Source organism: Eretmochelys imbricata, chromosome 5 (assembly GCF_965152235.1).
Source record: "Eretmochelys imbricata isolate rEreImb1 chromosome 5, rEreImb1.hap1, whole genome shotgun sequence".
NCBI lineage: Eukaryota > Metazoa > Chordata > Testudines > Cheloniidae > Eretmochelys > Eretmochelys imbricata.
Genome location: NC_135576.1, coordinates 85,750,848 through 85,767,956, shown reverse-complemented (window position 1 = coordinate 85,767,956; position 17,109 = coordinate 85,750,848). Strand labels below are relative to the sequence as shown.

The 17,109-nt window shown below is 42.1% G+C and overlaps 1 protein-coding gene across 7 annotated transcripts in view; it reads left to right on the top strand.

The window, feature by feature from the left end:
• The first annotated feature begins 3,253 nt into the window (after positions 1 to 3,253).
• Positions 3,254 to 17,109, top strand: part of SPIN1 (spindlin 1) — a 110,858-nt gene continuing 97,002 nt past the window's right edge. For 3 of the 7 annotated variants that reach the window (XM_077817439.1, XM_077817436.1, XM_077817434.1), the window contains exon 1: positions 4,174 to 4,458. The gene's annotated coding sequence lies outside the window, so the exon portion shown is untranslated. Of the gene's footprint in view, positions 3,430 to 4,173; positions 4,459 to 4,900; positions 4,982 to 17,109 lie in introns of those variants that run through there. The other 4 variants (XM_077817438.1, XM_077817435.1, XM_077817440.1 and 1 more) reach the window with 3 other exon arrangements.

The window sequence follows — 17,109 nt, the reverse complement described above, 5'->3', positions numbered from 1 at the left end:
GTTCATGTAGTGTTCATGCACCTGGAAACAGTCAGGGCACACCCTGACTGTTGTGTAGGAGCGATGCACACATTGCTCTGTCCAAGGACGTGGCCCATGGGAACATGGACCATTGGGAAGTCAATTAAAGGACATCAACCGTGGGAAGCTTCCTTGGCCTGGGCTCAAGGCCTGAGAATAAAGATTGTAGTAGATAGAGGCTGGTAAATAAGAATATTAATCAAAGTCATATTATTTCCTTTGTTGATGCCTTTTGCGGTCGGAGTATGTAATGCGCAGTGGGGAGAGAAATAAAAGAGAGGTGGAAAAGCTGACGGGGCAATCCCGTCAGCAGACCAGCCTGCTTGCTTGCCTAAAGCTGTGTCCTGTCTTGTATTGAACCGCCACAAGTATGTTTGATCCACTGGAGTTCTCCATGTATTGCTTGCATTTGTAAGGCTCTGAAAAGGTCTTGATGTTATATCCTTGGATGAATTGGCAGGGGAAAATTAACTATGATTAGGTGATAATGTGTTCTTATTTGTATACGGTTTCATCTGAAATCTTTATTTTCATTTCTGGCTGTATGAGGATTACGTTTTCACACTGGTTTATGCTGAGTGATTTTTCAGTCATGGTAAATGTTCTTGAATTTTGTCCTCTTGAAAACTTCTTTTGGAACCTTTCACCATGCCTTTAGTTGTCTACTTTCTGCAGATCTCATAAATTAAACAGACGGGTCATACTAATGTTTGGAGTGATTTTCAGGGACCTCGGAGGCAGGGCCGTCCCTAGCTATTTTGGTGCCTTTCGCACCCCCCAGGCCTCTGTGGGGAATGGGGGCTGGCTACTTCCTGCAGGAAGTGAAGGGACCTGGCCCCAGCCTGCTCTGCTCCCCTGGCTACCAGGCTTGGGGGGAGGGGGGAACCGCCCTGCAGCACTCGCTGGTGGCGCGGCTGGGAGCCAGGGGAACGGAGCAGGCTGGGGCCGAGTTGCTCCACTTACCATGCCGTGCGTGCAGGGTCGGGCCTGGCTGCCATCTTCAGGGGGCTCGGGGTGGGGCTGGGTGGGGCAGGAAGAGGAGGGGCTGGGGCAGAGAAGGGGCGGGGGCCTAGGGAAGAGCCAGAGCAGAGGCTGGAGGAGCACGCAGCTGTGCTGGGCACCAGGAAATTTGGGGAACCAAATTTCCTGGTGCCCTACGCAGCTGCGTGCTTTGCGTATGGGTAAGGATGGCCCTGCTCGGAGGTGCTGCGGGAAGTGATGCTAATGATTCAATAGGCGACACTTTTCCCTGTGAATCTAGTGAAATGTAAAACAATGGTCCTATCCATTGGATTATATGTCACTTTCCACAAGAGGCGTTGCCTCTTGTCTGAGTCACAGGTGAAATTCAAGGCTTTCACAGGGAATTTTCCCATTTGGAGCTGAAATTGGTGATGTGGAGTCAGAAATTTCGTAGTTAATTTATTTTAAAAATTTACACAAGCTCTGTTTCTTTGGACAGTAGTAGGAACAAACTGCACGTAGACAACTCCCTTTTGCAGGGATTCCAGGTAAGAAACCACTTCCATGTCCCAAGAGCTTTTCAGATTCTCATGCAGAGACCACACCAAACTCAATATGACTGTTCAACACCCCCTTCATTCAGCTCTCAGCCTCTGAGTTTGAAAGCTAGGATTCCTTGTTAGCTGACCCTTGGACTCCGGGGTCCATACTACTTTGATTCCCTGCATATGACTTTAATAGCCTAATACAGGGTTCAAAAGAATGACATGAATAGGATGTGTTTGATGAAGGTCTTCAACCTCTTTGTGGAAGATGAACAGAAATGTAAGGGAAACTTACCTGCAAATTTCCTGAGCTTCTAGCATTTAGATTTTCTTTTAAAACATTCTGCTGTTATTTTAAGTGTCAATATTCAGAACCTTCATAATAAATAAAATTCAAAATAAAAATAAAGATTTTTGGTTTTGGGAATAGACTTACATTTCCGCACTCCCCAGTTGAGCAATTTCTATGTAAAATTCATCATTTCAATGCAATAATGAATATGAAAAAGTTTTAAACTTAGATTTTTATATTCACAACCTAATTCTTGGCTTCCTGCGTCCAGTCCTTTTGGGATACCATTACATCAGTGACTGTATTGGAATGTGATATATGCAGCTGCATTAGAATCAGGAAGTGAAAACAGAGTTGGGAACTCGAAATAACTGGCCAACATCAATATACTTCAAAAGTATGTGTGTAGAGAAGTTCTTTAACCAGAAATGAAGCAGTTGCTTTCATAGGTCTTGAGAAGCAGCAAGTGTATTTGTATAATTTAACAGTCATATTTTACAGCACTGAATTAAGTCTACTCTTATGATGTGAACATTACATGGCAGTTCATTTTGGTTGAAACTGCAGCCAGCCTGATGTTCACACTGTGTCCTAGACATTAATGAACGGAGATGCTGAAACATTGCCCTTTTAAGGAAGGGGAATGGGAGGAATTCTTGCTTTTTTATTGTAGGGTTGTACTTCTCTAATTATGCAACTTATTTTTCCATTATATTTTGTATTATATATATATTTTGTTTCTGGCTTATTTCCACTGAAATTACTAGAGATTCCGCCCTTCATTTCAGCTCGGAACAAGATCTAGCCCTATAGGTATAGTGTCACCACACACTGGTGGACGTTTCGGATTTCCCCCAGCGTCTCATGCAGTTTTGCAGGGAGTTAGCATCACCGCCGTTAAGCAATGGGATACGTGAGGAAGCTTTAGCACCGCTGCTGCCTTGGCAAGCGGACAGCTCAGCGGCGAAGTTCCCATTGCCATCGAAGGTGGGGGCATCCGGCCTGACACGTGCCACCTCCTTAGGCCGCCAGGGCCAGGCAGGGCCCGGTGACGCCGAGGAGACCCAGCAGTAGGTACGTCTTGGGGGGCCGTGGCGCTAGCCCGGCCCCACCGTCCCGTCTCGAGCGGGCAGAGGTGCCCGCGCCTCGAGGGAGCTCGGACCACAGCCAACGCGGGAGGAGACCCGCTCAATCCGCGCAGGCGCACTGCTGCCCAGCACAGGCAGCAAGCGGGCCCGGAGAGACGGGGAGGGGAGCTTTCTGTCCTCCTGTCGCAGTTAGGCAGGCTGAGTGCGCCTGCGCGCTGGGGAAGTGGAGGAGGGCGGGGCTGTATTTTGAACGGCTGGATGCGGGTGGCTCAGTATTTGGCAGGAAGGTGAGGAGGCCTCTAGCCTGGCAGCAAAGCCTAGGCGGGGACCGGTGGCTCCAAATGTGGCAGGGGAGAGCAGCAGGCAGCGGCGGCAGAGGAGGGGGGCACACGAGAGAAGGGGCGCAGCTGTCCCCGCGGCGGAGCTGAGCGGCCTGGCGAGGCAGGGGGGCTCCGGCAGCTGCAGCTCTGGCACCCCCAGGCCGTCCGCCTGGCACCCCCGGGCCCCGCCCGGCCAGCAGGTGAGAGCGAGAGACGAGGGGAGAGGGGGAGCCTGTCGCGCCGCCCTTGGCCTGGCCCAGTACCAGGCCGAGCCGGAGGGAGTCGCTGTGGGGGGAGCCGGAGCCGCCGCTCCCAGCCTCCCCCTCCCCCGGGGCTGCCCTGAGTTATTCACTCGTAGCTGGCCCCGCCCCAGGGCCCCCTCCCCGCCGTGGCTGCTGCGCCTCAGCCTCGGGGCCCAGCTCTGTCCTGGGGTGTGCGGGGAAAGGCCCCGGTGTGACCTCGGGATCCGTGAGAGGGGTCCTTTGGCTGCCGTCCCCCCAATACCGTCACCCCCCCCCCGGGGCTGCACCTTCCTCCCCCGCTACCAGACTGCTAGCGGGGGGCCCCGCACGGGGGGAGGGGTCCCCCTCGCTGGCAAAGCCCCAGAGTCAAGCCCCGCTCCCAGTTGCGCTGCAGCGCGTGTGTTTGTCTCTCCCCGCCACCCTCCCGTGGGGCCAGGCGAGGGGGTGCGCCGCACGGGGGCTGGTGCCCCACTAGGGCACGCGGGGGGTGGGGGCGCTGCTGTGGCGGTGGGACTGCGCCCGGCCCCCAGCACCGGAGCGACACACGGCGCTGCCGCTATCTGAGACACTCCGTGTGCGCGTGTGTGTGAGCGCGCCTGGCTCGGGCGCTGCTGGCTTCCTTTGTCTGCTGCTGCTGCCGCCGCCGCGCTCCCCTCCTCCCTCTCTCGGTACCTCTCTCCCTCCCGCCCCCTCGCCCTTCCCCCTCCCTCCCTTCCTTCCCCTCTCTCCCAGACTCCAAGCGCTGCTGCAGCTGCAGGTTTGTAAATACTGGACCAACACACACACAACATGGCTGACGCTCGCCCTGCTCTTCCACCAGGCTCTCCTCCTCTGTCTCTCTCCGTTTCTTAATGTTTCAGTCGTACGTGCTTTTCTGTCTCTCCCCCCATCCCTAATCTCCTTCCCCATTTCCTCTCTCCCCCCCCCCCCCAAAAAAAGGGAGGAAAAGCAATTCACCCTCCTTGCGCGCATGGCGGGATTTCAAGGGTAAGGATCCTTGCTTTGGAAGCTTTCTCCTTTCGCTTTGCTGTTTACAACAAAATGAAACCTAAAATCAGAGGGAGCCTGGCAAGGTCTGGGGCGGAGGGGGAGGGAGGTGAATGGGGTGAGCCCTGCTGAGAGAGGCTTGATTGGAATGTGCGTGTCTTTTTCTCTTTAGGGTGGGGGTGGGGGGGAAACTGATGCACCAAAATGTTGGCAGAGATGAAATACTCTGTATTGCACTTGCAGAATGCTCTAGAGCAGTTTCTTTTCTTTTTCTTTTCTTTTCTTTTTTTTTTTTTTTAAAGAATGTGGCTCATTATAAAGGTATCAACCAATACAGTCACTTGAAAGAAGAACTGGATCACTTAGGTCAGAATGGGTGTTGGGTGGATAAAAATCATACTGTAGGCTCTTGGAATTTTTGGTTGTATCTTCTCTAATACAGTATCAATATCTTGAGGAGCTTTCATACCATAGGATCCAGAACTGGAAAGGAGGATTGCTGAATTCTCTTTTGCAATGCCAGGTGTGTTGTACAAACCTATTTGCCCTTGTGATGACCACATCATGGCTGAAGGATGTTTCCTTTATAAAAGAAACATGATGCTGGGTATGCCAAAAATCTGAAAAGAATTGTGAACTTTCAGTGTGCTGTATTGAACTGCAACAAGAAAGCATGTTTCCTTCCTACTTGCTCTTGGACTCTGGATGGAGTCCTAGCACTGGCTAACATTCAGTCCCACACCCTGAGGCCTCAGTTATTCACAGCACCCCCTTCTGGCTTCCAGAAGAACGTCCTCAAATCAGTGTATAAATGATGATGAATTTCTAAACTAGATGCTAAAGTAATACTGTTTGAAGGCATTTTCTTGTGCATATTTTCCCCATTCTAAAGTGACTGGGAGTAGAGCTGAATTTTTTTCCTAGGTTATTTTGAACCTTGGAAAATGAAGATGCAAAAGCCTTTTAATAGTCACTTTTTAGTGTTTTCTAGGCCTCTTGCTACATCTTTTGTGACTTTAGTGGTAAACATTTAATTTCCAAAGCTTAAATTTACAGTATAATGCTGCTGGTGTATTGTCTAAAATGAAGTTAACGTAGGTGAAACTAAAATTATTTCACTACTTGGGTAACATACACTGCAGATTTGTGTGGAATCATTGCAGTAACTTACTGATAGGCCTAACTTCCATTAATAAATATCTGAGTTGTGCTCCAAGATAACGTTTTAGATTTTGTAGTTTTTGATGGCCCGCTTTGCTTTGGAAGCTTCTGGTAGTTTCTGGAAGAGAAACAGACTGGTATATTTGCATTTGTATAGGTTTTACGCGATAGTTTAGTGGAATTATATTTCTTGTTTTGGAATTAGGTATGATGTGTCATACTGGCTGTATAAATATTCTACCATTTGCATCTCTGTTACAAAATGTCAGTTGAGTAGAGGTGAGGTCCAAATTAGAAGATCATTTTGGAATAGGTATCTCTGTCCTCTATACTTCATACAATGGCAGTACTGCAAAATTAAGTTATTCCTTTAACCTCACAAGCTTCTTTATAGTAATATCTGTGGAACCATTAAAATGTTCTAGTAGTAGCAGGTAAATACTCAGAAGACGGCTGTGCATTATATATCAACCACACTTCAAAACTGCTATTAATTTTTGTATTTTTATATTAAAAGCCTGCACGTGTCCTGTGTGTGTTCAGGTCCCCTCTCCTCCTTCGTCCTGTTGATACGCAGCTGCAATCTCATTGCAGAAGTAAAACTAACTTGAATGATGGACTTACATTGCAACTGTTTCAATGTAATATGAAGTCAAAATGTTTACCCATATAATTTATGTTGGAACTGGATCTTACTCTATAAAGCTAGAAACTAACTTTTCTTGCAGTTGAATAAATTTAGTTCATGGTTGCTTGGTACTGTTGTAGGTATCCTACAAGTCTTTTTGTATACCCTGTACACTTTACAACATGAATTTTTTAGTGTACAGGTGAGTCCTAGCTCAGAATGGAAGTAATTGATTTTTCTCAGTAGTGTTGCATAGGGAATTGGTCTGACCTAGGGATTTGCCCAGAGAATCCTCTCAATTTTCATCTTTTTCAAGTACAAATAGAGCAGGTGGGTGCAATTGGAGGACCACTTTTTGCATATTGGGGGTTGGGAGACAATGAAATATAAAATTCAAGAAGCTGTCAAGGTTATTGTGCCTAAAATGCAAAGTATGGTGTTTACTGAAAAGCATAGAACAGAACAATGTGCATCAAGATTTAATATAAATTACTCATAATATAACAATATTGTAAAACAAGACTGAAAGGGGAAGAACATGTAAAACACGTATTGTTACAGGTAGGCTAGCAGGAGGAGGTGAAAAGTGGGGAAACTTATAAACTGATTTACTCTCTATTAACATTTTTATCAGTGGATCTTAGTACAAACAGGAAACCGTAATAGAGTGAGATTCTTCATTTTAGCACAGAGCTTCACAAATGATTAAATGAATTCTGAAGGTAATCGGCTGTTTTAGTTCGTGTACACTTGAACTCCTACAGCTCTTCTGGTTTAGCTGTTCATGTGGGTGTGTGAATAGTACCCTTCCATCATTCATCTTATTCGGTACCTTCTCCCCAGTAATAGCTGCCAAACCCTTCTTGCCATGTTGAGATTTATAAAAATCTTGCTGATGCAATGTCTGTCAAACTTGCTTTAGAATATTTTAATGCATTATAGATAACTTCATTAAATTTGAACTTGTTTTGCCAAATAGGATTAAGATTTTAAAGAACAAGACAGAACAGTTTATCTTAGCCATTAAAGTTGTGCTTTTGGTTTTACTCACAAACTTATTAGGGAGATCAAACTGACTCTGCTTGTTAGTATGGGCAGGAATTGTATGTAACAATTTTAGACCATAGCCAAAATATCCTAATGTCAATGTGTCCAAAGGATGTTATCTGTAAAATGACTAACATGGAGGCTTATTTTGCATCTAACTGACCTTGTAAAAATGTGTTGGTGCTTTAGAATACCTGAGAGGAAGTAAACTTTCAGATCAAAATGGCTATGATCGGCTCAATTTTTTTCATACCGTATGGAAAGGATTCATCTTTATTCTTATTCTTTGTCCTTATATTATTTTCATTGTGTCACTTTGCATGGTTTTAAACCAGCTACTATATTGGATGTGAAAGAAATCTTCTGTAAAAGTCAGGTTAAGTTGACTTACTTTCTCATCTTCTCTTTCTTTTAAGTAGTTGGCATAGACATGTAGCTTGTACTTAGAAGAAAAATGTTAATCATTCAACTTGCTTTTATGTATGATTTAAAAGATCTCTGGTTATGGCTCCGTGGCAGTCCTGTTTCTTATTACTGTTACTAGCTAGTAGTTTCTGCACATTCTTTAGGTAGGTTTCTTTGAGTTAAACATCAACATATTGCATAACAAAAACATGAAGAATCAGAATTCATTTTATGACTAAATGTATCCTACTCCACCCTCAACATACAGTGAAGAATGAGATTTTTTTTAAAGCAGCCGAGGGATTTGTCAGATATGCCATTAAAGTTTAATACAAGATGTGTCTAAAACCACTAGACTACTTTGAAAATTTCAACCAAGGCATTTACTTGAATTACTAGCAGTACCTAGGACTGCTTTTACCATATGGATGAATGTTATGTATTAAACCAAAACAGGAAGCGAAGTTCTTTAAGCCAGTGTAACTCTGAATTTAAGAATGTAATTGACTCTTCTAAAAGTGAAATTGACAAGTGCTGAAAGTGTTTTCCTGACTGGAGACTCTTTCTATATTCCTCTTCTGTAGTGTATGGTCTGAAATTGGTGTAATTCCATACTAAGTGAGATCATACATATTTCCCTCATCTATCTTTTAACTATTTATTTATTTATTTATTTATTTAACTGTAGTGGTACAGCCAACTGCCACAGTGCATTAATCACAGGAATGGATGGTGGCAAAAGCTTACATTTTAGAACAGGGATCGGCAACCTTTGGCGCACGGCCGGCCAGGGTAAGCCCACTGGTGGGCTGGGCTGGTTTGTTTACCTGCCACATCTGCAGGTTCGGCTGATCACAGCTCCCACTGGCCATGGTTCGCTGCTCCAGGCCAATGGGGGCTGCAGGAAGTGGCGGCCAGCACATCCCTCAGCCCGCACTGCTTTCCGCAGCCCCCGTTGTCCTGGAGTGGCAAACCGCAGCCAGTGGGAGCTGCGATCGGCCGAACCTGCGGGCACAGCAGGTAAACAAACTGGCCTGGCCACTTACCTGGTGGGCCGCATGCCAAAGGTTGCTGATCCCTGTTTTAGAATTATTCTTAGACATGAGGTCCCAGTGTCTGCAGATCTTAGCAAGATGGTTATTGATGTCTGTGGAATCATTTTACATCAATATGAGTAAATTTGGAAAAGACGCGGGGGGTTGTAAGTGAACTATTAAGAGCAACAGTGCTCTGCTACGGTATTTATTTCCCGAAGCATGCTTGAGACATTATAGAGTTGTAGATGAAGTTTTTTGGGTTTGTGAAGGAAGGTGGCAAAACAAGACTTCTCAGTGTTTTCAATTATGTATTTTTCAACTAACTGTTACATTGTGGGAAATTTTTTAGAGATAAATAGAATTTACAGCTTACTATTCAAGAAGCTAAGGTGAACCACTGACAGAGTTAAAATAACTTTAATAAAACTTTATTAAACTATTCTGTAATGCTTCTGTATTATCCATCATTGCTGAATGATGTGTACAGTTTAGGGCCTGATCGTGCAAGTGTTTACCGACAAGTGTAGTACTTATTGCCTCAACTTCAATGCAGCACTGCGTTCAACAGCAAATGTGTGCAGGCTGAGGCACTTAGATTGTAATCTCATTGGAGAAAGGATTGGTTTTGCACCCCTCTTCCCCCCATATCAGAGAGGCAGAGAATGATGTTGGCATATTTAATTTTTGTTTTTTATAAAATGGCCTTTTCTGTTCATTGTGTGATTTCATGATTGTGACTTGTGACATCATTACACTTAAATCTGGGAAGAATGTGCTGTTTCAGTTACTGGGTTATCTGCATCTCTGACCTTTCCTGATCTCTCCAAGTTCTCCTCATGTCCGATCTCACCTTCACTTCTCTCTGCATAGACTCATATGATCTTTACCACACAGAGTTGGCCTTAGGTGTCAGTCCAAAGTACAAACCATGGTTACCTCAGCAGGCCAGAGTTATTTTCTGTACCTATAGTTCCGCTCCTCAGAAGTAGTGGCAGGGATGGTACCCATTTAGTGACCATTGATCTCGTCGGTTCCCATTTAGATAGAGCTTGGAAATACCTGCTGGTAATAGCTCACCTTAAGTGACAGGTTTCAGAGTAACAGCCGTGTTAGTCTGTATTCGCAAAAAGAAAAGGAGTACTTGTGGCACCTTAGAGACTAACCAATTTATTTGAGCATGAGCTTTCGTGAGCTACAGCTCACGAAAGCTCATGCTCAGATAAATTGGTTAGTCTCTAAGGTGCCACAAGTACTCCTTTTCTTTTCACCTTAAGTGATCACTCTTGTTACAGTGTGTAGGGTAACATCCATTGTTTCATGTTCTCTATGTATATAAATCTCCCCACTGTATTTTCCACTGAATGCATCCGATGAAGTGAGCTGTAGCTCACAAAAGCTTATGCTCAAATAAATTTGTTAGTCTCTAAGGTGCCACAAGTCCTCCTTTTCTTTTTGCGAATACAGACTAACACGGCTGCTACTCTGAAACCTGACACAATTGTTGTGGAACTATTCCTCCTCCAAACTGTTTGTTGAGAGGTTGCTTATCTAGATCCATTATGTTGCTTTCCTGCTTGTTATTCCAGCAGCTCCCTGTTAAACTGTGTTAAGTGATCTTGATATTCCATCCATTCACTTCTCAGCAGTTGAAGATGGTGAAACAATAAAGTTTGGGAGCTACTGAGCTGGACAAATACATTGACACAGGAAACTGGTAACCCAGTTAACTATACAGTAACTTTACCTCATATCTGTATTAGATTATTGTATTGCACCTGAACATCAGCCATAGGTGTCTTCCTCCCACCTAGTTAGAATGGAATTTATTTGCACACACTTGGTAGTCACCCATAAAGTGAAAAAATTGAGCACTTTACAGTAAAATTCATCATGTTTGTTCTAAACTATATATGTTTTAGAGTAGCAGCCATGTTAGTCTGTATTCGCAAAAAGAAAAGGAGTACTAGCGGCACCTTAGAGACTAACCAATTTATTTGAGCATAAGCTTTCGTGAGCTACAGCTCACTTCATCGGATGCATGATGAAGTGAGCTGCAGCTCACAAAAGCTTAGGCTCAAATAAATTGGTTAGTCTCTAAGGTGCCACTAGTACTCCTTTTCTTTTTGCTGAACTATATATGAAGCTTTCCTGGACTAACATAGCTGCCTTCTTGTTTTTTCTGTAATCCCACATTTTTGCTTTTTCACCATACCTTGGATTCTTTCTTCTGAAACAGATGTAGCTGTCTGTCTCCTTTATACTGTTTCAGACAATTTCTCTCAACTTTGAATCCTACAAAAATGTAAAAATAACTCTTACTATATCATTTCAGTCTTTCTTTCCATCCTCAGAAACACAATCAAAGGGCAGAGAGAGGTATCTGATGCTAAATGAGTTTGATAGCCTTTTAGAATTCACACCTTTCTTCTCAAAACCCTATGGTTAGAGAGGTTTATTAATGTAAGACGTAATATTATTGATCACTTTCTTAACATCTTCTGTTGCATGACCACCGTGTTGTCTAACCAAGCTTAGAGCAGACCTAAGTAACTTGGTAGTAAAAATCATTGGTGGCCAAGTTGATCATTGCATTTCCTGTGTGATAAATCTAAAGAAAAATGGCAGAGTAGACCAGGCTATTGAATATACATCCTGACAAGTGGTAGTACATAGTGGCAAGAGGTGTGAACTCCTTTTTTCCCTTTTACTTCGTGTCCCAAATAATACTAAATCCAGTTCAACTCTGAAAAGTGAAAATGTAAGAATGACACCTACTTAATAGAAAGTTCTCTGTTTTGTAATTTGGGATGCATATGCTTGCTCTATGGCCTGACTTCCAATAGTCATGAGCACTGGCAAATCCTGTTGAAGTCCATGTGAACGTCAGGTGTTCAGCATCTTTGAAAATGAGGCCATTGGTGACTAAAAATATTTTATGATTGTTGGCATTGCAGAGCCAATACATAAACAGAAGGGTGAGCTGGATTCTATTCTAGCTCATGGGTAAACAGAATTGTTAACTTCAGTTCCAGGGTTAAAATTGTCCCTCAGTTATGTCTGGCATTGACTTGCCTACATATAAAAAGTACAGAATTTGCTCCAAAATAACTTTACTACTACAGATGATTAAACGGAAGATCACAGCTTTAAAAACAAAACAAAAAACATACTTTCTGAATGGTTACCCCTTTATGATTACGTAGAACCTACTGTAACAAAGATGGGAACATACTTACCTATATTTTTGGTTAATTTTCCATTTGACACTGTTTTATGGACAGTCAGTTTCACTGTTTCCTGTGTTGCTGCTGTATCAGACTTACACAAACAACGCAGAGAAGCACACTTTTTTTTAAGCACACAGAAATTGGCAGGGGCGCTTGAAGGGGAACATAATACCTGAGACAACTTCTGAATTTTTTTAAGTAACTAGATTTCTAATTGATTGAAATACAGCCTTAAAGTGACAGTCTTCACAAAACTTGAATTTCTGCATTTTTTTTCAACCACACTTCTCTTCTTCCCCCTCACCCCGCTTTGTAATGTATAGAGAGATGCCTGTGAGACAGATATGAACCATTTCAATTTGGGGCTTGTAGGCACTATTGTACCTATAGATCTTAATCTTAATTATAGATAATTAAGGAATTGACTTCACCAAGGTAGCAATGGGTACATGGGACTGGTGGAGCAGTGGCCTGCTCTTGTGTACACTCAGGCTGAGCCTGCAGAACTCCTGAGAAAAGAGGGAGAAGGGAAAACTCACAAGCTTAGGGGAAAAGGGAACCACTCTTTTTATTTGTTTTTTAAAGTACAATTTTCTTGAAAGACTGTCCAGTTCTCCCTCTTCTGAGTCCTTTTCCCTCCTCCCCCAGTACTCTGTGATCTAGTAGTTTGTAGGACATGTTTTGTTTCAAGTGCCCGAAGGTGATGAACAACAACAAAAAGGGTATTTGGTCTTTTTAACATCAAGATAGTTATCTTGATATAAAATCTTAGAGGAGACAGGGCACAGATAGTTTTGACCTAGCTGAGGTCAATTCCAGCTGGGGAGTACAAAACTGACCTCAGCTCCCTACAATGATGTAAAAACTCTCCGTGCCTTTTGTCTCCTCTAGGATTTGAGATAGGTGCCTTTTTACATGGTTGGCTTTTTTTTTTTTTTTTTTGTAGTGAAGACATAGCCTTAGTCATGCAGAAGCAGGAAGGAAGAAAAACTACAAGCTTTAAGGGGAAAAGGAATGCACATTTCTCCTTCTTATTCTGACCTTGCCCAGAAAAAAATTCCAGAGAAAACAACACTCTTAGAATGGAGAACCCCCTCCAATTGTTGAGTCCTTGACTTTATTCTTTTCCTTTTCAAGTCCACTTCTTAAAGGTTTAATTTATTTCACTGCAGGCAGGCTTTTGGTTACTCTGCTTGTCCTTGAGGAGCTGTTTCTGTAGACAATTTATTCACAAACTGTCTTTTTTTTTTTTTTTTTTTGAAAGATTACGAAGTTGAAAGTTCCAGCATGCTAAAAAGTGTCCAAGTCTAGCATCTTATAAAGTATTGTTTTGTTGGAAAAGGCTATTAAATGTAATTACGTTTCATGAAGACTTAATGTAGTCCATGAAAGTTGGTATCTTGCCTTTTGAAAAACTGCACTTTTTCTGTGTGCATTCTCTCAGGTGTTTGGTTGGCTGGCTCTTGCTCATGCACTCAGGGTCTAACTGATTGCTGTATGTGGGGTTGGGAAGGAATTTTTCCCCAGGTCAGGCTTGGTAGTGACTTTGAGGGGTTTTCGCCTTCCTCTGCAGCGTGTGAATGCAGTATATCATTTCCTTGCCATTGCAGGGGCCTCAGGCGTGTTTGCGCCTTGATCCCACATATTTTCTTATGGCACATAACAGTCTTCTGTAGTGCTTCGGTTCAACTTCAGTCATTGGGTTTAGTGGGGCAAAGGGTTGTTGAGTGGTTGGTAGCCTGTGATATCCAGGAGATCAGACTAGTGATCTAACAGGCTGTGTCTACACTACCACTTTCAGTGCTAAAACTTTTGTCGTTCAGGGGTGTGAAAAAATACCCTTCTGAAGGACAAAAGTTTTAGTCTTGAAAAGTGCCAGTATAGACAGCGCTTTATTGCCAGGAGCCATTCAATAAAGCGTGTCTACGCTACGCGATGTGGGTAGTGTAGACATATCCTTAGTCTCTTCTGGCCTTACACCTTCATCCAGAGTCAGAGTTTAATACAGCATTGGGCCTCTGATCACAGGTGGAGTTTGTGTTCTGTTGCTCTCGCCCCCAAAAACCTTGAAGGAATTCCCTGATGTGTATTAGTGATGCCATGCCCACCCAAAGCCATGCATATACTTCAATATTAAACTTACATGGGAATATTTTCACTCTCTAAATAAATAATTTCTTTCCTTCTTCTCACAGTTCAATAAATCATTTCCCACAAAATATTTCTAAACAGTTTTGCCCCACGCTCATGACCTACCATCTTTGTTGGACGGTTTTGCTACCACTGTCTTCCTGAGTGCATGTATATCCTCCACCATCTAGCTTTAAAGTTATTGCTGCCCTGCCCCCCAAACTCCTCAACAAAAAATAGCAACACTTGGGCCTATCTGTTCCTTGCTTCCCTACATTCCTTCCAAGAAGGAGCAATTGGTTCTCCAGCTTTACTTTCCTGGTCAGAATATTTACTCATCCTGGACATATTGACTTTTTTTTTTTTCAAACCCTAGGGGAAAACTGTTTACTTGTAAACTGAGCAAATGTGATAACTTGAGGCACAATAAATAAGTAACCATACACTATCTCTGCTTCTCATTTTCCTGAGAATAAACGCTTTTATGGAGCATTCAGAGTTTAATTAGTAAATAGTTTTAATTTGAATTTTCTTACCGTTTATGGACTGTAATACTGGTTAATAGTTAAGAATTTTCATTTCTTTCTGTTCTCCATCTACAATTCATTAAATTTTTATTCAAAAACTGTATTCCATTCACATTCCAAGTTTATCCAGTAAACTAATTTTTGTTAACTGAAGCTAGATGTATGCTTGTTACAGATTCTGAAAATACCAACACAATCTTTCAGTTCAAGATTTCATTTTCTGTCCCTTGAGCCTGCAAAAATTTAAGTACATGCTAAGTTGTTGTGGCTACTTGCAAGCTTAAAGTTACTTACATGTGTAAGTCTTTGCAGCACTGGGGTTCAGAGGAACAGTGTTAAATGTTATGATTACAATGAGAGGAATATTGTGCTATTCTCTAAATTTGGCAGAAACGTAGATTACACAATGAACATGCTATTTATAACCATGGTATTTCATATTCTAGAAACTTTTTATTCAGATATGTCAAGTAAAACATTTTCACAATGGGGGTTGTTTTTATATAAAAATCTACGTTTATCTAAAGTAGTTAAGATTAATCAAATAGTGAGTTATGACTGTTAGAGACTAGCAAAAATGCATGAGTTAAGTTCACCTGGAGATGGTTTGTTCCTCTGGTCTCTGCAAAGATGCAGTTAAAGTGAGTGGAAGAGTTCCTTTCCATGTTCATTTTATTCATTTTTTTTCTTCTCATGGGACTGATCCTGTAAAAACTTACATAGTAGTTAAGCACATATGTAAGTTTTTACAGGCTCAAGACTGCAGGTAGTACTGATAACTTCCCCTTTGCCTTTGGACAATCTTTGGAATCTCTTTAGTTCAGTTATGTATTGAATTGCATAATAAAAAATGTCTGCCCTTTCACTACTGATACTTAACAAGATCACTTTGGTTAGTCTCTAAAAACTGAAGGAGACTTCTTCCTTGTTGGTAGTGTTAACTTTACTTGATTTTGGGGGGAGGGAGAGGGGGATGGGTTATAGAGTTGATACTCAATATGACTTCTTTTCTAGATGGTTAGCTTACCATTCAGTGCTGCTTGTAATGAGCTGTAGAACTCTTAAAACATGAAAATAGGATTTTAGTTGTCAGCCATTAATGATAAATGTGTTATCAGTTGGTCAGCCAGATATTAATAGGTTATAAAAAGGGAGTTGTAACTCCTTAATAATAGCTTATATTTATATAGCATCTTTGATCCAGAAACATTCAAACATGCTTTAGAGTTGACTATACACATAGAAATTAAACATGGTAGCAGTATGCAAACTTGAGGAGAGGAGTTAAGTATAACTTCTTTAACTGAAATTACAGGATTCATTCTAAGTAGGTAAATCATGAGTAGCCAACTTGAAATCTGTCTAGCAAATTCCCTCCTGAGAATAGTGGAGTGTGATATACTAATGACATGAGTGGTTATGGTTTAGGATTTTATTTTATCTGAAAGATTATTAATATATCCTCAGTACTCTAAGAAGAAAGTGACACCTACTGGGTCCAGTACATGCAGTGTCCTTTAAAACATTGAGATTTTTTTTCTTAGTCTTGGTCTCTTCTTGGCCTCTTATTCAAGTACCAAGTAGGCCTGACACAGCTAAGTGAAAGAATTTGAGGTGGAATGGTTACTGTGATACAGAAAGGGAAACTTTTTTTTTTAACTCCTACTTGAGCCAAAGTAATGAACTGAGGTGGAACTTGATGTTTCTTCAAGTATTTTCATCAAGATACTGAAGATGATGATTTCTTTCTTTGACAGGGTTACTGGTGTAGTGGATGTGGGGAAGCAGTGGACCTAATATATCTTGATTTTTATTAAGGCTTTTGACACAGTCCCACGGCATTCTCCTAATGAAACTAAAGAAATATGCTCTAGATGAAATTACGATAAGGAAGTGCCCAGCTAGTTTAAAGACTGTACTCCGAGTAGTTATCAATGTTTCACTATCAAACTGGGAGGGCATATCTGAGGGGGTCCCATGGGAGTCAGCCCTGGGTCCAGTACTAGTCAGTATTTTCATTCGTGACTTGATAATGAAGTAGAAAGTATGCTTATAAAACTTGCAGATGGCTCCAACCTAGGAGGGATTACAAGCACTTTAGAGGACAGGATTTTAGAATTAAAAAGGGTCTTGACAAATTAGTGAACTTGTCTGAATTCAACAAGATGAAATTTAATAAAGACCAGTGAACTTTCCTTCAATTAAGAAGGAAAAAACAAATGTGCTACTACAAAATGGGCCATAACTGGCTCGGTGGCAGTAATGCTGAAAAGGATGTGTGGAATGTGTGGTTGTGTTCTAGTACCCAAGGTGCGTGAATAATTATTCTGCAATAATTTATAAAAAAAAAAGTTCCTGTTCTTTGGATCAGTGATATGGTTATGAAAGGTCATTATGCAGATGAACGTTTCAAGAGGTCCTTGTGATTGTCAGATTGAAACAGACTAGAAGCTTGAGTGAATTTCTTTTGAAATTTACATGTATTTGTA